This window comes from Canis aureus, chromosome 19 (assembly GCF_053574225.1).
Source record: "Canis aureus isolate CA01 chromosome 19, VMU_Caureus_v.1.0, whole genome shotgun sequence".
Classification (NCBI taxonomy): domain Eukaryota; kingdom Metazoa; phylum Chordata; class Mammalia; order Carnivora; family Canidae; genus Canis; species Canis aureus.
In genome coordinates, this window is record NC_135629.1 from 8279328 (window position 1) to 8302011 (window position 22684).

General features: G+C 44.8%; 1 long non-coding RNA gene across 5 annotated transcripts in view; it reads left to right on the plus strand.

The window, feature by feature from the left end:
• The first annotated feature begins 8358 nt into the window (after nt 1-8358).
• The window catches only part of LOC144289575 (uncharacterized), a 43924-nt gene continuing 29598 nt past the window's right edge, over nt 8359-22684 (plus strand). For 4 of the 5 annotated variants that reach the window (XR_013357424.1, XR_013357421.1, XR_013357423.1 and 1 more), the window contains exons 1-4: nt 8395-8443; nt 12154-12211; nt 17284-17436; nt 19572-19661. This is a non-coding gene — a long non-coding RNA (uncharacterized LOC144289575). Of the gene's footprint in view, nt 8444-12153; nt 12212-17283; nt 17437-19571; nt 19662-22684 lie in introns of all 5 variants that reach the window. The other variant, XR_013357422.1, reaches the window with a different exon arrangement.

Genomic DNA, 22684 nt, shown 5'->3' on the forward strand with positions numbered 1-22684 from the left:
GTGTCTTGACTCTGTTTTATTAGCAGGCGGGGTCTTTCTGCAGGGAAGCAGAAATGGCCAATTAAGCAAACTCAAGACAAAGAGATCACTTCCCAATACTTCCAGCAAAAATCCCAGGGTTGATCTCCATTGGCCTGGATTGGGTCACATGTCCAGGCTGAACCCATTACAACTGCTCTGATTGGCTAAGCCTGAGTTACATGCCTATGGCAAGTGTCAGAGAGTGGGGTCAGCCCCTCCTAACTGACAGGGACTAGGAGTACTGGAGGGGATGGGTCCCTAAAAGAAAGTCAGGGTGCTATTAACAGAATAATGGGGCATTGGTGCTAGACAGGCCCAGATGTCCAGTTACTAAGGAGCATTGTTAGGATTAATACGCTCATGTGTGTAAAGTGCTTGGCTGTGGTGGGTGCTCAGACCCTGAGATCTCTCTCGTGGGAAACATGTTTCATGGCTTGCCAAATCCAGACCAACTGCTTCCTTGGTCACATGGAGAGGGGAATGGACCAGGTGACCCAGCTGACCAGTCACAGAGCCCAGTCATAGTACCCATGCCCTGGGGCACTTGGGTGGCTCAATGGTTGAGTGTCTTCCTTCGGCTCAAGTCATGATCCCGGGGTCATGGGATGGAGTTCTGCATCGGGCTCCCCGCAGGGAGCCTGCTTCTCCCTATGCCTCTGTCTCTGCTTCTCTCTGTGTGTCTCTCATGAATAAATAAATTAAATCTTTTTTAAAAATTAAAAAAAAAAATCCATGTCCCTTGAACTGAAACAAATTCTAGTTAAAGTCTCAGCTGAGAAATTTTAGGTCTGTCACTAATCAAAGGAGTATTCTTTGCATTAGCACAGGGGACACTGGAAATCACAAAGTCCTTAAGACCCAGAGGAAACGAATACTACTTTTGTTGGACTCCCAGACTGAGCAAAAAGCAATGGACTGGTAGACATAGGCAGAGTGCCCAGTCCAACTCCCCACCCAGCACTCAGCCATTTCCTCTGGGGACTCTGTACTCTGGGTGCTGAGAATGCCAAGTGGTCATGTTTCAGACAGCTGCCCAAAGAAGGCAAGATGGCCCTTCTCTTATTTTATTTCTTGCTCCGTTTGTGAGAACAGATGTTCATCTTTCAGGGCCAAAGTAGGCCAAGTGGCAAGCATGTTATGTGGAATTATTAAAACTGCCCCTTCAACTTGGCCCTGATGCAGTTTCAAAGTTTTTGGCCTTGGGCAGTTAGTGACTTCTCCACTCTAAATTTAGTTAGATTGGCATGCTGTGAAGCTTATGCATTTAAAGGAAGGTGAGCAAGAATGGCAAATATCAACCTGGAATAAGACCTGCCCCTTTCTTGCCCACTTAAGTAAAGTGAGTAGGCTTGGAGTGAACACTGCTGGTGGAAGCGTGAATTGATACAGCCTTCCTGGAGGGCAATTTGGAACCAAATATTGAAGGCTTTAAATATATTCAGCCTATTATTCCACATTCTAACAGTTTTTCCTGAGAAAATAATAATGAATATCACCAGGATATACATAAAGATGTTCATTGGAGGATTGCATGTAAGAGGAAAAGATTGAAAATAATCCAAATGTCTAACTATACGACTGTTAAGATCATATTAGACATTATGGAAGTATGTGAAAATGGTTTATGACATGAATGTTAAGTTAAAAGGGCAAGTTACAGAAGACTAGGTATGTGTGAACTCATTTTGTGAAAAAAATAAAATATACCTATTTATGTATAAAAAACTTAACAGTGGTTATATAAGGCATAGTGGGAAGGAGAGAATAGATGCTTTTGGTTTTAACTTATCTATATTTCCCAATATTTCTTTAGTAAATTTGTATTACTTTGGTAATTAGGAATAATGTCCAATAATTGTTATAAAAGGATGTGTTTGGTTTCCTTTTAGAAAAGCACTTTCATTTATTAAAAGATCACAAATCAGAAGTGAGATTAATTAGTCCTATCTCCCTTTCTCTCTCCTCTCTTCTCTTCTCCTCTGTCTCTCTCTCTCTCTCTCTCTCTCGCTAGGATGTGTGAGAGGAATGGGAGCTTATGGCTGGGAGTAGTAACAACAGCTGCAGACCAGGGCAATCCAAGAAGGTTGTACCAGGAGGCTCTATCCATTTGCTGTGTGACCCTGAGCAAGTGGCTCAGCATCTCTGGGCCTCAGTTGCCACATTGTTAAAATGAAGTGTTTGGTTATATTATCTCTGGAGTTCTTTCCAAGGCCAAAACTCTATGTATGAAAAATGTCTGTGAGCTCCAGTGAATCTTCATATATGCTCCCAGAGAACATGTATGGCCTAGAAATGGGCTCAGCATAAATTACTTTTGCCTCTCCAGCCCTGTACGACTGCCGAAAACCCTGCTCAGCTTTACTGTTTCTCAGCTTCTGTCTCTCCACCTAGTTACTTAGGAATTGGCAGATTCCGGGGGAAAGCACATGGAATGCTGGGCTCCCCTCCATGTGTTTCTCTTCACTCTGGGATCTTGATCCTTCAGGTGTTGGCTTCCTGGAGAGCTCTTTGATGCCTTTAGCAGATTTTTATGTTCTTTTTTAACAGCTCTCCCAGCCGGATTTTCTTTTTTTTTTTTTTTTTTTCCAGCCGGATTTTCCAGTTGTATATTGAGAGGATTGTTCTCTGCAAGCTAGTTTGTCTTGAGCAGAAGTTCAGTCATACGTTATTGAAGTGAAAATGGCTGGTTATAAAATGTATGCACAGTGGGATCCTATTCATATGCAAAACATGTCTATGTGTTTATGCAGAAGAAATAGTGAAAATGGAAGCTACATACAACCTCTATCTCTGGCTGGGTTTTCACTTTTTAATATTTAGCTGTATTTTTCAAATTTTATACAGTGGACTCTAATTATCCCTAAACTGGGATTAACTTTTGAAGTCATTTATATCCATTTTAAAAATAAGGAAACTGAGGTTAAGAACACGTAAATTCATTTCAATCAATTTTTGGAGGCTTGCTGTGAGCAGAGATCTGTGCTATGGGCCCCTGGGGCATCTAAAGAAAGGTAACACTTAGTCACTTATTCCTTCATCTCAAGTGTCTCCAAATGTGCTTGACTTTGGGATGTGAGGATGAAGATGACAAGAATCTGCCCTCAAGATATTCTATCTGTGGAGAAAAACATCCAAATAAAATATCCCAGTTATAGTGTGGATAAATGCTACAGTAATGATGTGGCAAAGACTGCCTCTTAATCATTCTTTCAATATCCAACTAAAAGATTGGATTTCCCAGCCTCCCTTGCAGCAAGGTGTAGTCATGTGACTAAATCTTGGCTAATGAGATGTAAGGGTAAATGTTTTGGGAATTACTGGGAAATCTTTTTATTTTTTTTATTTTTATTTTATTTTTCCATACTCTCCAGCCCCAGCAGAAAGCGTGGGCCATGGCTTTCAGTATTTTTATTTACTATATCTGCCCACTTTGAAAAAGAATTTGCAGTGACATACAGTGAAGAGCCAGACACAATCAAAGCATACCACGAAGGTAAAAAAAAAATGCACCAGACAATCCAGAAACAAGACAGTGTTACTGTTGAAAAATGAATTTTGCTTTGGGTTTCCTGATGGCCAAGGCAAAAAGGGAAATACGATGGGATCTCAGTTTTTGTTACATGTTAAAATGGCACGGATGATCGTTCATGTGTTTGTGTTTTGCAAACACGCTTTTTAATGCAGTTTCCAAGTGCATGTGTGTGTAAGTGTGGGTGTGATGGAAGACCAAAGGGAAGGAGGACACCTGGCATTCATTGTGTGTGTGGGTGTGTGAAGGGTGAGAGCACTGTGCTCTAGTGAGCATTCAGTAAATAGCAGGGGAAGGTGTGGGTTTCCAAGTGTGAGCTTTGCAGATGGCTGCCTGGGAGCCCATCTTCTCTCTATGATTTACTGGCCTTGGGTGATGTCCCACCTCTGACTGTAGGATTTCTTCCTCCTCCTCCTCCTCCTCCTCCTCCTCCTCCTCCTCCTCCTCCTCCTCCTCCTCCCCCCTTCTTCTTCAGATTTTATTTATTTATTCATGAGAGATACAGAGAGAGAGAGAGACAGAGACACAGGCAGAGGGAGAAGCAGGCTCCATGCAGGAAGCCTGATGTGGGACCCCGAGATCACGACCTGAGCAGACACTCAATGGCTGTGCCACCCAGGTGGCCCTGACTCTAGGATTTCTGAGCCGTAGAATAAGTAGAATAACGAGTGACGGCACTCAGCTCCTAGGACCCCGAGAAGTTGCAGTGAGGCGACAGTGTGTTTGAAACACTTAGTGCCATGCCTCATCCAGAGTGCGTGCTCAGGGCACACAGAGCCCTGTGCTCTTGGCGTTTGTTTGGAAGGCATTTAGGACCATTGGGTCCCCTGTAAAAGGGCCCCGTCAGTCTTGGGCAACTGCAACATCTAAATGCAAGTTAAAGTCGACACAAGCTTGTTTGTGAGCCAGGCCCACTGTTCATTCAACCCAATTGTGGAAAATAAAGCAGTTGGTCATGTCTGGAAAACATGTGTTAAAATAAAGGTGTGCTTGTTGGGGACATTTGACATGTTGAGTGCAAGCCCTCTGGCGGCAGACGCGGGCACGGGGCAGTGGGGCCCCAGCGGCTCAGGTCGTTTCCCGGGTGGACCTTGCAGGTGGATTTCCGGGGCTGTCCGGAGAAGCTGATCAGACTCCGGAACCTGTAGGGCGAAGTGGAGTGGACGGGGGCCTGGAGTGACAAGTAAGCTCTGTCTCCCTGTCCTCACCTCCCCTGGTGGAAAGACATCTCGCAAAGCATGGTCCTCATGTGGCTGATGGCACAGCCAGTGTGGCAATGCTTTCTGTGCACAGCCTGTTCTGGAAGGAGTATTGCATGGCTGTGGCTGAGAAAAGCAAAGCAGCACCACGTAGCTGGAGCCTTTGCTTCTGGGTCTCTGCTCAGCATGTGCAGATTTGGCAGCTCAGTCACTGAAAGGTTTGCCTGTGTGGGAAATCTTTTTAAAAGGATCAAGCAAATGCTCCTTTCCTTTTTTCTACCATTTGGGATGTAGATGCAATGGCTGGAACTTTAGCAGCAATTTTGACCTGTAATGTCACCTTAGGAAGGGAGCCCCATACTCAGATGATGGAGCAAATAAAACAGCTTCAGTCACTGAAACCATAGAGCTGCTGTACAGCCCAGCTGCTGTATCTTATCCCTGGGTTGTCTACCTCCATATTTCTTTTACATGAAAGAGAAACTTATTTTGCTTATCACTCCATTATTTTGAAGTTTCTCTTTCATACAGATAAACCCAATCCTAATTTACACAATTCCTAAAAGTAAAGTGCTATGGGAACAGAGGAGGGAAGGGAGGGAGGAATGAATATTTCTACTCTTGAGCATCAAGGAAGTCAGAGGAGGTATCAAGTGTGTGAAGAGTTCACCAGTGGAATGGGCAGAAGTTGAGAAGTTAGAGGGTTTCAGGCAGAGTGGATCATGCAGGGAGCATGAGCACACAGCTGGAAATGGACATTGGAATGGGCTGGAGATGGGCACATGTGTGTTGGAATCAAGCAACCTGGACTCAAATCTTATCACAATCTTTAGCAAGTCACTTCATTGCTTTATGCCTCAGTTTCTCCATCTGTAATATGAAGATAATAGTAGTATTAACCTCATTGGGTTGTAGTGAGGATAACATGAGTTAATAAACAAAAAATGCTTAGAGCACTACTTGGCAATGGTGAGTGCTCAGTAAATGTTGGCTGTCATATGCCCATCTGTAAAATGAGGTAATCATAGTCTGACCTCAGCTCCCATGGCCCCAGGGGCATAGAAAACTCTGTTAGGCATTTAAGATTCTTCTGCTCAGCCACATGGCCATTTTTCTGCCAGAGTTTGCTTTAGGAGAAGAGCATGGGTTTTTCTACATTCAATCTCTTTGAAGTTATGTGGGGAATCTGGGACCTTTCTCCAAGCTCTGTAGCTCTTTCTCCAAGCTCCGGGCCCTATCCAGTGAAGGGGCAAGTTCAAGTGTGCCTTTCCTCAGGAGTTTGTACCATCTACCTCCCCCTTTGCTGCTGCTCCAGCTGTCTCTCCTACCCTTGTCTCTGTCAACCTTTTAAAAGGAAAAAGTAAGTAAAATCCAGTTTATTCAGGAATAGTAGAGGAATTGCAACTCGAGACAAGCAAAGGAATCATAAGTGAGTCCCCAGAACAAATGAAGAGAGTGTTCTTTATAGAGGAAGAAAGGGAGTTGGGTGAGGTTGTTTTGAACAAAATTCATTGGAAGAAAAATGAGTTTGAAGTGGTGGCAGCCTCTCATTGGCTGCAGATGAGGGCAGCTTGTCTTTGCCAGCCCAAGGGAAAACTTCCTTCTTCCTGCTGCACTATGCAAGCTGCAACCATGGCTTCCCTACTCCAATTCTGAGTTAGGTTTCCTTAACACATTTTTACATCTGGAAACTCTTGCCTACTTTCAGAGAAGTGGAGCCTTGCCCCTAAATACGCTGGATTTCCCTTTATTAATCATGTCATCAGTACACAAGAATCTTTTCCTGTTGCTCCTGAGATCCTAGAGTTTTGAAACTCAAAAGCCAGGAAAAGAGTTTGGTTTCTTTCTTTTTTTTTTTTTTTCCTGCACAGCCAGAAAAAGAAAGTAGCCTTGAGATAGCAGCTTAAGATAAGACTTCTGGGTAACAGAAATTAGCAAAAATGGAAAACAACTCAATGAGCTTCCTCCATGCCCCAATCAGAATAGCTGAAATAAAAGTGAGTGACAACATCAAGTATTGGCCAGAATGTGGAGCCCCTGGAACTCTCATACATGCCTGGTGGAGATGCAAAATGGTACAGGCACTTTAGAAAACTGCTTGGCAGCTTTAATAAACATAGATCTGCCTATGATCCAGAAATTCCACTCCTAGGTATATCTTTGGGGGAAATGAAAACATGTCCACAAAATCTGTACATAAATCATAACAGATTTATTCCTAATAGTCCAAACTGGAAACAACCTAAATATCCACTCAAACAGGAGTTTGAATAAACAAATTCATAGTACAGGATACTATATAGCAATAAAAGTAGATGAACTACTTACTGCTGCCCACAACAACACAGAAGAAAAAAAATCATTATTTTGAATAAGAGAAACCAGTGCATAAAAAGTGAATATTGTACAATTCTACTTATATGTAGCTCAATAACTTGCAGGACTAATCTACAGTCTTAGAAGTGGTTACCTCTAGGAGAGGGGTGGGGAACGGGACTGTTAGTGACTTAGAAGAGGCACTAGAAGCAGGTGCCAGAAAAATTCTATACTTTGATCTTTGGGATGGTGACACAGGTATGTAGAGATAGGTAAAAATTTTTAACATTTGTGCATTTTACCATGTGTAAATCAGTTCTAAAAATCTCATTTTAATTAAAAAACAGAGGTTAATATTTCAAAAATAACATGCCACTCTTGGTGCTATGAAGAGGTAAACACATAGCACTCTGTGAGAGCCCAGGAGGGGTATTAACCACACCATGTGTGGGATGGGTGTGTGGAGGGAGGGGTGGGTCCCTAAGGAAGACTTCCTGGAGGAAATGATAGCTCAACTAAACTTCAAAGGACTTGAACTGAAAGTCAAGCAAAAGATGTCGCTATGGGCATTCCAGGCAAAAGGAGCAGCATGCCAAAGGACGGGATGAGTCACAAGAGGACTTAAGTGGGGTGGTGTGGGGGTGGGGAGATGAGACTGCAGATGAAAGCAGCAGCAGTCAGATCTGACAGAGCCTCATAAGCTGAAGAGGAGCTCAAAGTGGGGGCCTGAACAGTTGTGGTCAGACCTGGACTTTAGAAAACCTCCCTCAGGAGGAAGGGAGGTCAGTGGTATATAGAGGGAGTTGCAATAATCCAAGAGATGGGGATGTGTGGTCTGAGCTAGGGCAGGGGAAAAAGAGTTTGGGGTTGAGAGAAGAGCTTCCAGGACACTGAGGAGGAAGGCCTTGGCAACTGTAATAGTGGGGGGAAGTTAAGGAGACTGTCAGGATCTCGTCTTTCATGTCGTAGTGGAGCCAACTGCTGAGAAAAAGATCAGAGGAGGTAACATCTGTAAGTGTTGTAGTGGTTAGCCAGATGCTTTGCCTGTGCAGCCCCTGCTGGCCCCTTTCCCTTGTGACAGAACCTTGTCTTTGGGACTGAGAAGTTACTCCTTCCTAACCTCAGGCCAAGTACCTAAAGTGGAGGTGATTCCACTTCCCAGCTTGTAGGACATGTGGCCCTGGCCAATCAGCAAGTTCCAGCTCTCTGGTGGAATGCAGTGATTGGTTCAGGGATTGACACGTGGCCCAGATTGCTCCAATAAGAGTTAGCCCTGGAAATTCTGCTGGAACTCTTGGCAAAAGAATCCTCTATTTACTTCTGGGGTTGCCTAGCTGGTGGAATGGAAGCCTGGAGCTGCCGATGGCTCTCTTTGTCAGTAAGAAGGGGAACGGCTGGGGGCACACGGAGGGCTCAGTGGTTGAGTGTCTGCCTTTGGTTCAGGTTGGGATCCCAGAGTCCTGGGATCCAGTCCCACATCAGGCTCCCCACAGGAAGCCTGCTTCTCCCTCTGCTTATGTCTCTGCTTCTGTGTGTGTGTGTGTGTATGAGTATCTCATGAACAAATAAATAAAATCGAGAGAGGGAGAGAGAGAGACTGCCTGAGAATAAAGCCAGCACTTGAATAAACAGCTGAAAGAAAGAGAGCCCTGTGCCTGATGATATTGCTTGGGCTTTTAGATCCAGCCATGCCTGAAGACTAACCTGTACTTTTCACTTTTGTGAGCCAATCACTTCTCTCCTTGGTGTAATTCTATTTGAGTTGGGCTTTTTGTCACTTTTAACTGAAAAAGTTCTGATGACCACAGGCTCCACTGAAAAGCTTTAGAGGTACAGAGCTTCTGTTAGGAGTGATGTAAAAGTTCTGGGAACGGATGCTGGTGATGGTTGCACAACATTGCGTATGTGCCTACAGCCACTGAATTGTACTCTCAAAAGTGATTAAAATGGTAAAATTTATGTTGTGTCTATTTTATCACAATAAAAAAGTTAATTAAAACTTTTGAAAGAATATGTTATGAGACACAAGTGACCCATTCCCCACACAACAGGTAGAGGCCCCTTTGATGCACATTAAATAATCTTTATTAAAAATCATTCAGGGGCTTCCTATTCCACTTAAAATTCAGCACACACACCTTCCCAAGGTCTACAAGTCTCCCTGTCATCTACCCTTGCACCTTTCTGTCTTCAAGTCCCACCCTCTTGCCTGGGCTCCCTACCCTCCAGCCACTGTAGTTTCCTTGCTGCAGGCAAACAGAGCAATCTTTTGTCTTGTCTTGGGGCCTCTGCACTTGATGGTCCTTCTAAGTGGGACAGTCATTTCCTCCCCCACTCCCACCCTGCCCCCGCCAATCCTTCCATGGTCACCTCACCATCATTCAATCTATACTCAGTTGCCGCCCTTTGGAGAAAACTTCCCTGAACACAGTAGTGCCCCCTGCCTATCATTTCACCCTTCATGTTCTCATGGCTATCTGCAGTGGTCTTTTTCTTTGTTGGTTTGTGTTTATTGTTTCTCAGCCTACATTTGAACGTAGGAGGGCAGCGGGAGGGCAGGAACGTTGTTCCTCGTGTTCCCAGCACTTAGACCAGTACATGGTCTGTAGTATGTGCTTAATAAATGGTACTAAGTGAACCATTTGCACAGGTGAGTTTCTTACAATTCTGCAAGTCAGGAAGCTGAGCCCTGAGAGGGGAAGGGACTTATCAAAAGCATCCTACAAATCGATGTCAAAGACAGACCTAGACCCAGACTCCTGGTTCCACATTCAGTTCAGTTTCTGTAATTCCCCTCCACCACTTTTTGCCCAAAGAGTTGCAAGGCTGCAGTGATTTTCCCCTCTGATGCAAGTATCTCAGAACAGAAAGAACAGTGAACTAGAGACCAAGGGACTTGGGAGCTGGGTCTAGCTCTGCCATCCACACACCCTCCAGACTGGGTTTCCTTGAGGACAAAGGTATTGCTAGCATCTAGGGCACTCATAGTAGAGTAGGCACTTGGACAAGGTTTGCTGAATGAGTAAGCGATTGCTTGCATGAAGTAAATGGGTTTCAACAAAGGATGGTGGTTAAGACCTCAAAGTCTGAGCTAGATAGAATTGAATTCAAATCCTGGCTATGCCACTTTCTAGTTGTTGGACACCTGATCTCACATGAAGAATATACATCTATGATAGTCTCCCAAGATGGGTCCTGATACCCCTTACCCCCTGGTATTTATGTTTGTGTGTAGCCCACATTAAATTAGGATGGGCCTGCATCAACCCATAGAATACCACAGGAGTGATAGTGTGTGACTTCTGAACCTAGATGATAAAAAATATTGCAGCTCTTCCTTGGACTCTTGTATGGTTCATTGGGTAAATCAGCTACCATATTGTAAGGACACTTAAGGAGTTCTGTCGAAAGAAGAACCAAGCCCCATCCCACAACCCCAACAGCCAGCACCAATTTGGGAACATATGAGCAAGCCACTTGGAACTGGATTATTTAGCCCAGCCAAGACTTCAGATGACTCAAGCCTCAGCTTCATGAGAGACCTTGGGATAGAACTGCCCATCTAAAGTACTTCTGAATTCTTCACCCACTAAAACCACAAGAGAAAATAGATGATTATTGATTGTTCAAGTCACTAAATGTTGAGGCAATTTGTTATACAGTATCAGGTAACTAATATATTTATTCATCTTTATCATTGACATATACTGAGAGCTTACCATGTGGTTTTTCATCAAGCCCTCCTAGTAATGCTATGAGATCAGTATTCTTATGCTTGTTTTATAGACAAGAGAACTGAGGTGGAGGGCAGTGAAATTTCTCCCTACAGAGCCCCTGAGCTGAAAAGCTTTATGGTCAGGCCTGAGAGTCAGAAAATCAGATACGTATGACCCAAGACAAATATGGCTCTAGGATCCCAGGAGGGAGAGAGGAATTTTGGATCTGGTTTCTGGTAGTTTTTCTCGTAGGTTGAGAGAACACTCCGAAAGCAGCAGACACACCCCCTGCCCTTGAGCACCTGATTAGTGGGCATCAGATGCTTATGAATAGTGTATGGTATTCTGTTGCTGAGAAACACACACACATTTACACAGTAATGATGAAAAATAATAACCCTTAATAAGAGTCTGGCACTTGGCATATATTAAGCTTCATACCTTCAGAATTCCATGGAATCCCACCTGTCAAGTAAGCTTGGTTTAATGGACTGAATGTGTCTCCCCTCTCCCAACCAAATTCATATGTTGAAGCCCTAGCCCCCAATATATGGTAGGTATTTGGAGGTGGGGCCTTGGGGAGGTAATTTGCATTAGATGAGGTCATGAGGGTGGGGTCTTATGACAGGAGTGCCTTATAAGAGAGCTCTCACCGACCATGCTGGCACCCTGATCTCAGACTTCTAGACTCTAGAACAGTGAGAAAATAAATTTATGTAGTCTAAGCCACCCAGTCCAGGGTATGTCACAGCAGCCTAAGCCGACTAAGACACATGGCAATGTACGTTTTACAGATGTGGACACTGAGACCCAGAAAAAGGTATAGGATTCTGAAGGGTCACACAGGCTTTAAGTGGCAGAGCTCAGATTAGAACCTGGCAATTGGGTGTCTTTACAAGTGCTAAGGGCTGATAGGGAGTTAGTAGGGTTCATCTAAGGGAGGTCTGGGAAGAGGGGAGCAGGGTTCTGAAGTGGGGGGTGGCATAGTGCAGAGGATGGGGTGTGGTGGGCCTAGAGGGGCAGGGTGAGCCCCTGGGACGCTCCTGGGAGGTGTGAAGGCAAAAAGGGAATATAGCCAGAATGGAAAGAATGAGGAAGTCTGGGTGTGTGGAAGAGGTTTGGCTGAAGGAATTTGGGTGTTGGGTGCAATTGCAGCAGAAGGGTTGTGCAGAGTGAGGGATGGTGGAGCTGGGGCCAAAGTCAACTACTGCGCCTAAAGCAACTTATTTTGCTTCTTGGGTGGTTTTAGAATAGTCACAATATTTTGCAACCATCACCACTGTCTACTATTACCCAAAAAAACAACTCCATATATCCCAATTCCCCCCTCCCCCGTTTCCTGGCAACACTAATCTACTTTTTATCTCCATAGATTTCCCTGTTCTACACTTTCATATGAATGGAATCCACTTTACCACATGTTGTCTGAGGTGACTGTCTTCTTTCAGTTAGCATAAGTTTATCTATGGCTTTCAGGATTTATCTATGTTGTAGCATTACTTCACTCCTTTTTTATGGCTGAATAATTTTCCATTGTGTAGACATTCTACATGTTTCTGTATTGATTCATTAGTTGATGGACACTGGGTTGCTGCCTTTTTTTGGCTGTTATGAATATTGCTGCTATGAACATTCTTGTACAAGTTTTTGTGTGAATATACGTTTTTTGTTCTCTTGTGTATACATCTGGTTATGGAATAGCTGCATCCTATGATAATTCTATGTTTAACTTTTGAGGAACCACCAAACTGCTTTCCAGAGGAGCTGTACTATTTTACCCTCCCATCCCCAGTGTTTGAGTTCCAAAGCCTCCACATCCTTGCCAGTACTTGTCTGGTGTTTTATATAGCCAACCCAGCGAGTGTGAAAGGGTATCTCATTGTGGCTTTGATTTGCTTTTCCCTAATGACTAATGATATTCTGTATCTTTTCATATGCTTATTAGCCACTTATATAACTTCTTTGGAAAAATGTCTATTCAGATCCTTTGTCCACTTTTTAGTTGTTTGCTTTTGTGAGACTTCTACATAGAATCTAGATACTAGACCCATATCAGATATATGATTTGCAAATATTTCCTCCCATTCTCTAGGGGTTCCCTTTTTCTTTCCTCCTGTTTTCTGATGAATAGGGCTCCTCTGGGACTGGTAGGGACCTTACCCCTGGTGCCAGAGCATGGAACACTCTCCCACCATGGAAACAAGTGGCTCCCCAGAGGTCTCACCCAAGAGGACATGCTAGTACCTCAGTATACCTTTACAGCGAGTGCCCTGCCTGCCAGGCACTCAGGGTGTAAGTCTGAAGACAACATGGTCCCTTCCCTCTTGGGCTCTCCATCTCCATGAACAATACCTACAATCACCCAGACTTTCAGGAGGGAAACTCCAGTGCCCCCTCAGACCACCAGCCAATTTCCCACTGTAGCCCTCATCTCCCTCCTGTCTCCTGCCCCCACATCCCAGTCCAGCCCCCTCCCCATTACCTGAAAGATTTCAATAGCTCGATAATTGCCCCTAGACATCCCAACTTGCTTCTTCCAGTCCATTTTCCCTTCCATCAGCGCAGGAGCAGAGTGACTTTTCTTAAGAAAGAATCCCATCATGAGTCTTCCCTCACCAACAACATCTACAGTCAAGAAAGAAGGCACTTGGTTTAGACGGCTTTCTCCACCCTCCTTCTTAACTCAGCAGATTGAACCTTCTCCCAATTTCCCAACTCACCCCACCTCCACACTGGGCCGAAATCACTCACTCTGACACAGGAAATAGTAAGGAGATGTCAGTGAGAAACTCCAAAATAGGTCATGGGCTGGACAGCAATAGGTCAGGGAAGAGCTGGGAGTTTGTGTGGGGGAGGGGAGAGGACTTCAATCATGCACCTGCAGCCACATGTTCAGACTTGGACGGGCAGGCCTGCTAGGTACTCAGCGGTCTCATCTGAGTCTCTGGGGTGTGTGAGAGCCTGAGTCAGCCCTAGGTGTTGGGAGGCAGGTTCCACTGCCACCTGGACCCTCCTAGGTTCCTCAAACCCAAGCACTGAGAAAGCCCTAAAGATATCGTGGCCCACCGCTCATCCGTGTGCCTCTACTAAAACCCCATTCTTCCTACCTCAAAACTGGAAATAATGGCACCCCCTGGGGCTGTTCTGGAGCTCAAAGAACACATGTGTCTGGAAGGCACATCTAGACTGTTGTGTTAACTTGTAGAACAGATGGGGAAACTGAGACTTAAAGAGACAAATTGGTAATTTTCAACCCTGGCTGTGGCTAAAGATCACTAGGAGAATTTGTTGAAAACAAGGATTTCTGGATCCTACTATGGCTTCTGATAGGGGTCCTGTTGTCTGTGTTTTTTAACAGGTGACTGCTGGGAACCAGGGGAACAGCTGACTGTGCTGGGGATACGTGGAAAGGTGTGGGAGGGTGCATTCTGCTTCTCTTCCCAGAATTCTTTTTTTTTTATTTTTTTTAAGATTTTATTTACTTATTCATGAGAGACACACGAAGAAAGACAGAGACATAGGCAGAGGGAGAAGCAGGCTTCCTGCAGGGAGTCTGATGTGGGACTTGATCCCAGCACCCCAGGATCATGACCTGAGCTGAAAGCAGACACTCAACCACTGAGCCACCCAGGTGCCCTCTTCCCAGAATTGTGAGATGTGCCTCTGGCAAGAGGTCACTGAGGTCCCAGCGGTGTGTGGCTGGCCACCTTACTTTCCCAGACTGGAAGCCAGAAGCTGGCTTTCCTGCTGCCAAGCTGCTGAAAATATTTCTCCCTGCTGGATTTGGCTGCTAAAGATGTACTGGGGAGAGAAGTCTCTGGCGGTACAACCCCTAATGAGCAGGGAAGGGGAGGTTTGGGGAGGGAAGCTCCCTCCATCCTATAGCGAAGAGAACTGAAACCAAATTTAAAAGGAAACAGATTTGTCTTGGGGCAGAGTGGGGACTGCAGTGAGGAGGGGGTTGGCTAAGGCAGGCGCTTAAGCAGTCATCTCCTTGTCTGTCTCAGGCTCCTGGCACCTTTCTCGCTCCCTCCTTGACCTTTCCATCTAAATATGTTCTCTGGACAGGGTCTGAACCTCAAATGCACTTGTCTCAAATGCACTTGTCTCAAATCCACACTCAAATGCAATTGTCTAATAATAGCAGTCTAAAACATGACTGTATTCCTTCTTTCTTTTATCTCTTTCCTTCCTTCCTCCCTCCCCTCACCTGTCCTTCCTTGGTCTGCTTTTTAATTTTGCCTCTGGTCTTCAGCTCATAATCTAAATTGCTTTCCCCAGGTCTTTATTTCTTCATTTATTATTTGTGTTTTCCATACATTTTTTTTTTGTGTGTTTTCCATACTTGCTCGGCAAAGCTACCACTCTGATCATGCCCACTCTCAGCCAATGCTGTGTCCACCCCCACACAGCTGCACTAAACAACCACTCTGCCTGGACTCACTTTAAAATTCGTGACCTTGAATGTCAAGAGAGCCCTTGGTACTGCGTGGCAATTAGGCTTTACCTACCTACCCATTGGTCTCCAGCTCTGTTAGACTACTGTTCCACTTCTCTGCTCCCCTAAATTCATAGTGCCTGCCCCCGCCCACACTCTCCACTGCCTCTTCACTGACAAAATTGAAGTGGTCAAAATGTCCACACACCGACCATGAGAGAACCCTTCCACCAGCGTCTCCACCCCCTGTACTCAGGCTTCCCACCTGCCGCCACAGGTGAACAGCCCATGAGCTCGACTACCTGTCTCTGTGCACTGGACCCCAGCCCCCTTCATCTGCTCTTTCTTCCCATACCATCATTTTTAATCTCTTCTGGATCATTCTCATCAGCATACAAATATGCCATTATTTCTCCCATCTTTAAAACAACAACAAAAATCTGGGCAGCTACATGTAAAAGATTAAAACTGACCCACTTTCTCACACCATATGCAGAAATAAACTCAAAATAGCCTAAAGACTGGAATGTAACACCCGAAACCATAAAATTCCTAGAAGAAAACATAGACTGTAATTTCTTTGACATCAGTCTTAGCAACATTCTTTTGGATCTATCTTCTCACGCAAGGGAAGCAAAACCAAAAATAAACAAGTGGGACTATGCTCAATGAAATAAGTCAGACGGTGAAAGACAAATATGGTGTGATTTCACTTACATGCAGAATCTAAGAAACACAACAAACAAAACAAAACAAAACAAGAACAGACTCCTAGGTACGGAGAAGGAATGGTGGTTACCAGGGGGTGGGTGAGAGGATGGGTGAAACAGGTGATGGGGATTAAGAGGTATAAAATTCTACTTATAAAATAAATAAGTAACAGGGATATAATGTACAGCCTAGGGAATACAGTCAATAATAGTGTAATGACTGTATGGGGACAGATGGTAACTAGACCTATGTTGGTGATCATTTTGTAATGTATAAAAATATCCAATCACTATCTTGTACACTGGAAACTAATATAACATTATATGTCAATTATAATTCAATAAAGAAACAGTGATGCCATCACTACTAAAAAAGATCTTCTTGGCTCCTCTTCCCCCTTGACTATCCCTTTACGTCTCCCTGTTTGTATTAGTATTGCTCTATGGCAGTCCACCCCAAATTTAATGACTTCTTTCAATTAACAACTGTTTTATTATGCCCCCTTGACTGGGCTCCCCCAGGCAGCTATTCTGCTTTGTGTGGTGTCAGCTGCAGCTGTAGCTTTCTGGAGGCTCCACTGGGCTCAGTTGTCCGAAGGCCTGTGGTTGGAGCTGCCTGGTGGCTGGAGCTTGGTTTGGCCCTGTCGAGGGCAAGACCTCCACTCTCTCTTCCACATGGCTTACCTGTGTGGCTTGGGCCTCTTACAGCATGCTGCCTGGGGTCTAGCAGTGCAGAAGCTTCCAGGCCATGTTATGAATTAGGCCTGGAACTGGCACAGTGTGGCTTCTGCCACATTTAATTGGGTAAAGTCAGTCACAGGGACAGCCTAGATCCAAGATCCTACTTGAATACCAGGAGACAAGGTCCCCGGGGGCAACCAAGCAACAAACTATCACACTCTCCTTTGTACTACAACTCTTCAAAGGAACTGTCCATCCTCAATCCTTGCAAATACTCCCTCCTGTTCTTTGTAAATCCATTCTAATCAGAGGGCCACTCCTGCTGTTCCATGGATGTCCCTTTGGTCAAGATGGCGAGTGGCCGCCTCATGGCAAAATCCATGCTCATTTCTCAGATCTCGTCTTTTACTTGGGTTAGCGAAGTTGACTGCTCATTTCTCTCATCTGATTTCAGGACCCTGTGCTCGTCTAGTCATTGCTTAGCTCAGTGGTTTCCCCTGCTTCTCCTTCACTGGTTCTTTTCTCTCCCCAACCTCTTGATGCTGACAGGACCTAGGGCTCGGTCCTTGATCCTCTTCTCTCCTCCATCTGCATCATGATCTTGGTAACCTCATCCAATGTCATTGCTTTCAATACCATTTATGTGTAAGTGACTCCACCTTTATGTCTTCAGCCTAGACCTCTCTTAAATTCCAATGATGGTGACTGCCTGTTTGACATCTCCACCAGAGAGCCAATGCACAGCCAAACCCATCGTGTCCAAGACCAGGCTCCTGATTGTGTGCCCTCCCAAAACCTTGACCTGATGCCAGCTGTCCCCATTTAGGTGAGTGGCAACTCCTTACTCGCAGTTACCCAGGCCAAAAGCCCCGATATCAAAACTGATTCCTCTCTTCCTCTGACATCCATATCCAAATCCAAATGAAATCCCGCTGGGTCCACCTTCAGAATATACCCAGATTCTGACTATCTCTGTCGTTTCCACTGCCCCCACCATCCCCTGTGAGCCACCATCCCCTCTTAGATGGATGACTTCCCATAGCTCGCTCTGCTTCGATTCCAATATCCCATGGTCTACTGATTTATTATAAGAGTTTTCATAAGGATCCTTTTTTTTTTTTAAATTCAGAAAAAAAAATCAGAAATAAACTCTTACATTTAAGGTCAACTGATCTTCTTTTACGATTTTATTTATTTATTCATGAGACACACACACACACACAGAGACACACACACACACATTGAGAGAGAGAGAGAGGGGCAGAGACACAGGCAGAGGGAGAAGCAGACTCCATGCAGGGAGCCCGACGTGGGACTCGATCCCGAGACTCTAGGATCACACCGTGGGCCAAAGGCAGGCACCAAACTGCTGAGCTACCCAGGGATCCCCCCGAAGGATCCTTTTAAAATCTAAGCCAGGTCACATCCCTCCTCTGCTCAACACCCTCCTGTGGCTCCCTGTCATTCAGCAAAAACACCAAAGTTCTCACCATCACCTACAAGGCCCTATGTGACCTGGCCACCCTGTGACCTTGGACTCCCCCTCTCCCCTCCACTCACTTTGCTCCAGGTGCTTGGCCTCTAACATTATTGCTGATACACAGAGGCACACTAACATCCAAAACCTTTGCATGGAACATTCCCCCACCTGGAATGCTCTCCTCCTAGCCCTTTCAGGGCTCCCTTCCTTACCTCATTCAGATCTTTGCTCGGAGGTTACCTTCTTCATGAGTCCATCCTTCATCTCCCTGTTTAGAATGGCATCCCATCCCTGCCTGCTTGGCTTTTCCATCTCTCCCTGCTCTTTTCTCTCATCAATAGCTCTTAGCCTTCTAACATACTCTATATAATTTAGTCATTTGTTATGTTTGTTGTTTATTGTCTGTTTCATGCTGCTAAAATTGAAGGGTCACAAGGGGAAGAATCTTCGTCTCTTGCTCACAGATGCATTCTATTGCCTAGAGTAAATCCAGGTACAGGGACAGTGCTAAAATTTTAGTTTTTAATTTTACTATAAGTATCTTGAATCCTTTTGAGTATCTCAAATTCTTTGTGACACAAGGCAGGCTGTGGACAAATTTATTCTTGCATTCACCTACTCATCTAACCATCCATCCATCCATCCATCCATCCAACCTACTGCCTATCTATTCACTCATATCCATTTATCTGCTTATCACCACCCATTCACATCTGTCCACTTGTCTGTTTATCTATCCATTCATCCCATCCAACATATTTCCAAACAATATTTCAACAAAACAATTTTGAAGCATTAGCTTTTGGCCAAGCGCTGTGCTGGGCTCTAGAGTCAAATCCATGACAATAAAATTCTGACCTCTGAGGTGACAGTAATAGGATAACTGTTACAGGATGCTTACAAAACAAAAACAAACAAACAAACAAAAAAAAAACCACAATCACTGGGCCTTAAGTCTTACTACAGGGAATGACACCAAAAAAGACTTGGTGAATTGCATGGGTGGAGGTAGATGGGGGGAGGGGGAAGACAGGGGGAAGTTGCCAGTTCTTCTCCTGTCTCTGCTTCAGGCTCCCCTTGCCCAGCAGCATGCACAGACCTGGGATCTCTGGATTCTACTCGCCCCTCTCATCCCGGTCCCCAAGCCTCAGGCTCCTCACCTGTGAAATGAGGCAGCAGCATTCTCTTGACAGAATTCACTAAAGCACATGGGAAACTTTCTGGTGCCTGTGGAACTTAACCTGCTGCACATTCTAACCCTCAGGAAGCTGATGCCCAGGCTCCACCTCCAAACAATGAAATCTGAACCTTCTGGACCAGGGTGGTATCACCTTTTTAATCATTTGGCAGTGGGACCTGGGCATTACTGTTTTTCAGGAGCTTCCAGGGGATTCTAATGTGCAGCCAAGCTTGTGGACTGCTGGAGGTAGAGCCATTTAATCAATACTCCTTATCTATTTAATTGATCTCAAATATTGCAGCTGGAGAAAAGTGGATTTAATTAGAGGAGACGAGACATTTGTGAAGATGCTGAAGACAATGTCTGGACACTGTCAAAGGCCTCACAAGTTGTACGTTGCTTCTTATCTTACTCTTAACTTGTTTTTTATTCAGTTTTTGTCAGAGGAAAAACTCATGTTCCTAAATCTAATTTTTGGAAGAGGGAGTTAAAGAAAGTAAGAGTTGGAGAGAAACCCTCAAAAGCTCAGACCCATAGAGAGAGAAAGAGAAAGGAAGAGGAAGGGAGAGAGGGAGGGAGAGAGGGAGAGGGAGGAAGGGAGGAAGAGAGGAAATATTACCAAAGTTCCCTTGGGTGTTAGGGCGAGACCTTGCAAAGTGAATATTAGTGGGAAAAATTGTTTTAAAAAGGCAAATTCCAGGGTCCCACCCCCTCAGGATTCTGATTTATTATGGTCCAAGCTAGGACATAGGAGCCTGTCTTCTCAGAGCCCCCCACCCCTCCAACCCCTCATGTGGCTCAGGCCATCCTGGAGGCTGTTGCTTTCAAGAGCTGTGCCATTCTTTCCTTTACCCGCCCCTTCCCACCCCATCCCTGCGAATTGCAGCTGTTTGTGTTGTTTTATACCTTCTATGTTTCCTTGGTTCTTCAAAAAGGAATGATAGAAATAAAGTTATTTTCTTTAGGGGAAAAAAAAGAGAGACACAGGGAGAGGGAGAGAGATATTTTCTTGAGTTAATTGGCCAAGAGTAAGTGAAGAAACAACAAAGAAAAATCTGTGGAAGCACAAGAGCATCAGCCAGAGATCAGTGCCAAACATGAGTGGTGAGAGAGCGTGCTGGGCAGGGGCTCCATCCTTCCAGAGGAAGGGGTTGTCTTTCTTGGTAGGGAGAAGAGCCTTGGACCATTGGAGGGTCCCACCTCACAGTCTTATTGAGAGGGGGCACCAGTCCAGATCCCCTGAGAAGACCCCAAGACAGGAGGCATGCAAAGGATTTGGTGGGGGAGACACTTGTGAGGAATAATGAAGGGGAGGAGGAGCAGAAGGAAACAGGAGAGCCTCAGATCCAAGTGCAATTGGACACCTGTGAAAGCTGAGAAGAGGCCTCCAGTCCAGGAGTGAGTAGTGCAGAGAAAGCCAAGGCCAGGAAAAATGGGGAGCCCCCAAACAAAGACTGTCTGTTAGAGGTCTCCATTGGGAGGGAAGGCCCAGCTCTGATACCCCCACTGTGCTAGTGGTTAGGAGCCAACTAGGGCAGCAAGTGGAGGCAGTGAGCCAACTGCACAGGAGGGGGTCTTAAAGGGGCAGCTCCATGGCCACCGCAGACACTTACCCAACAATGGAAACATTCATTTGTCCAGGCAAGGTTATCGAGCTCATGATAAACATAAAGACAGTGTGGCTATGATGGTGAACAAGGCAGGCATGTTCCTGCCATCCAAGAGCTTTTATAGCACAGCTGGAGAGACAGCATCACACAATGAACCAGTCACAATTAAGAGACACTAAAAGGGAAAAAAAAAAAAAGACACTAAAAGTGTCTATCAGGAGTAGGTGACCATTTGGTTCATCATCTAAATCTAGACCCTTTGGAGTGAAAGTGAATGCTGTTAATAATTATGCCTGGACAACTGGCATCGATTGGGACTATCTTGGGAAAACTGGGATATACAGTGATCCTGAAATAGAGAAGCCCCATATAGCCCAGGGAAGACCTCCTTGAGAAAGGGACTTTAGAGCCAGGATCTGAAGGCTATGTGGAAGTTAACCGGTTGCTTGGGCTTCCATCGTATGTCATCAGAGCCTGGTGATCCCCCCTGTATGGCTGGCACCATAAGAGTTGGTTAACTGTTTGGTGACTGATTTCTCACCATCTTAGGGACACCCATGTCGGGGATGTCACCAATGTCTGGAAGACCGCTGCCTGGTATTCTTTTGATGGCACTGAAATGGAAACACAGGGCGCCTGGAAGAATCTGTCGATAGCTTTCCCTCCGCCCTTGATTATGTCATTCAGGGCAGAGAATAAGGGAATCTGTTGACATTAGATTATAACCTATTTTTACCTTTTTTAATAGAGAATTTTCTTTTTTTAAAAAATATTTTATTTATTTATTTGCAAGAGAGTGAGAGCCCTAGAGAGAGAGAGAGAGAGAGAGAGAAAGAGAGCAAGCATAAGTAGGGAGCAGAGGAAGAGGGAGAAGCAGACTTCCATGCTAAGCAAGGAGCCTGACATGGGGTTTGATCCCAGGACCCTAAGATCATGACCTGAGCTGAAGGCAGACACTTAACCAACTGGAGCCACCCAGGCGCCTCCATTCTTACATTTTTTGAAATACCAATGAAACTGCTTTCCCCTAATCTTTCTTAAAATTGTTGCAATATACATAACATAAAACTTGCCATTTTAACCATTTTTAAGTGTCCAGTTCAGTGGCAATGCATCCATTCACACTGTTGTGCAGCCATCCCCACCATCCACCCCCAGAACTTTCTCATCTGCCGAAACTGAAATTCTGTTAAACACTGACTCCCGACCCCCTCCCCCAGCTCCTGGTACCCACCATCCTACTTTTCATCTCCATGAACTGCACTCCTCTAGGGACCTCACAGAGGTTGAGTCACACACTATTTGTCCTTTTGTGAGTGGCTTACTTCACTTAGTACAATGTCTTCCAGGTCCATCCATGCTGTAGTGTGTGTCAAGATTTCCTTCCTTCTTAAGGCTGAATAATATTCGTGTATAAATTTACCACGTTTTATTTGCCTGTTCACTCATCGGTTGAAATACGAATTATTTTTTTACCTTATGGCTATTTTGAAGAATGCTGCCATGAACATGTGCATAGAAGTATCTCTTCAAATCCTTGCTTTCAATTATTTGGGTATATACCTAAAAGTGGAGTTGCTAGATCATAGGGTAATTCTATGTTTAATTTTTTGAGGCATTACCTCACTGTTTTCCACAGCATCTGCAATTTTTCACATTCCCACCAGCAATCCACAAGCCTTCAAAAGTTCTCCACATCCTCTCCAATACTTGTTAACTTTTCCTATAGTCTTTCAGAGGGACTTAACATTTTTTTGAGGTAATTGTAGGTTTACATACAATTTTAAGAAATACTGTGGAGAAG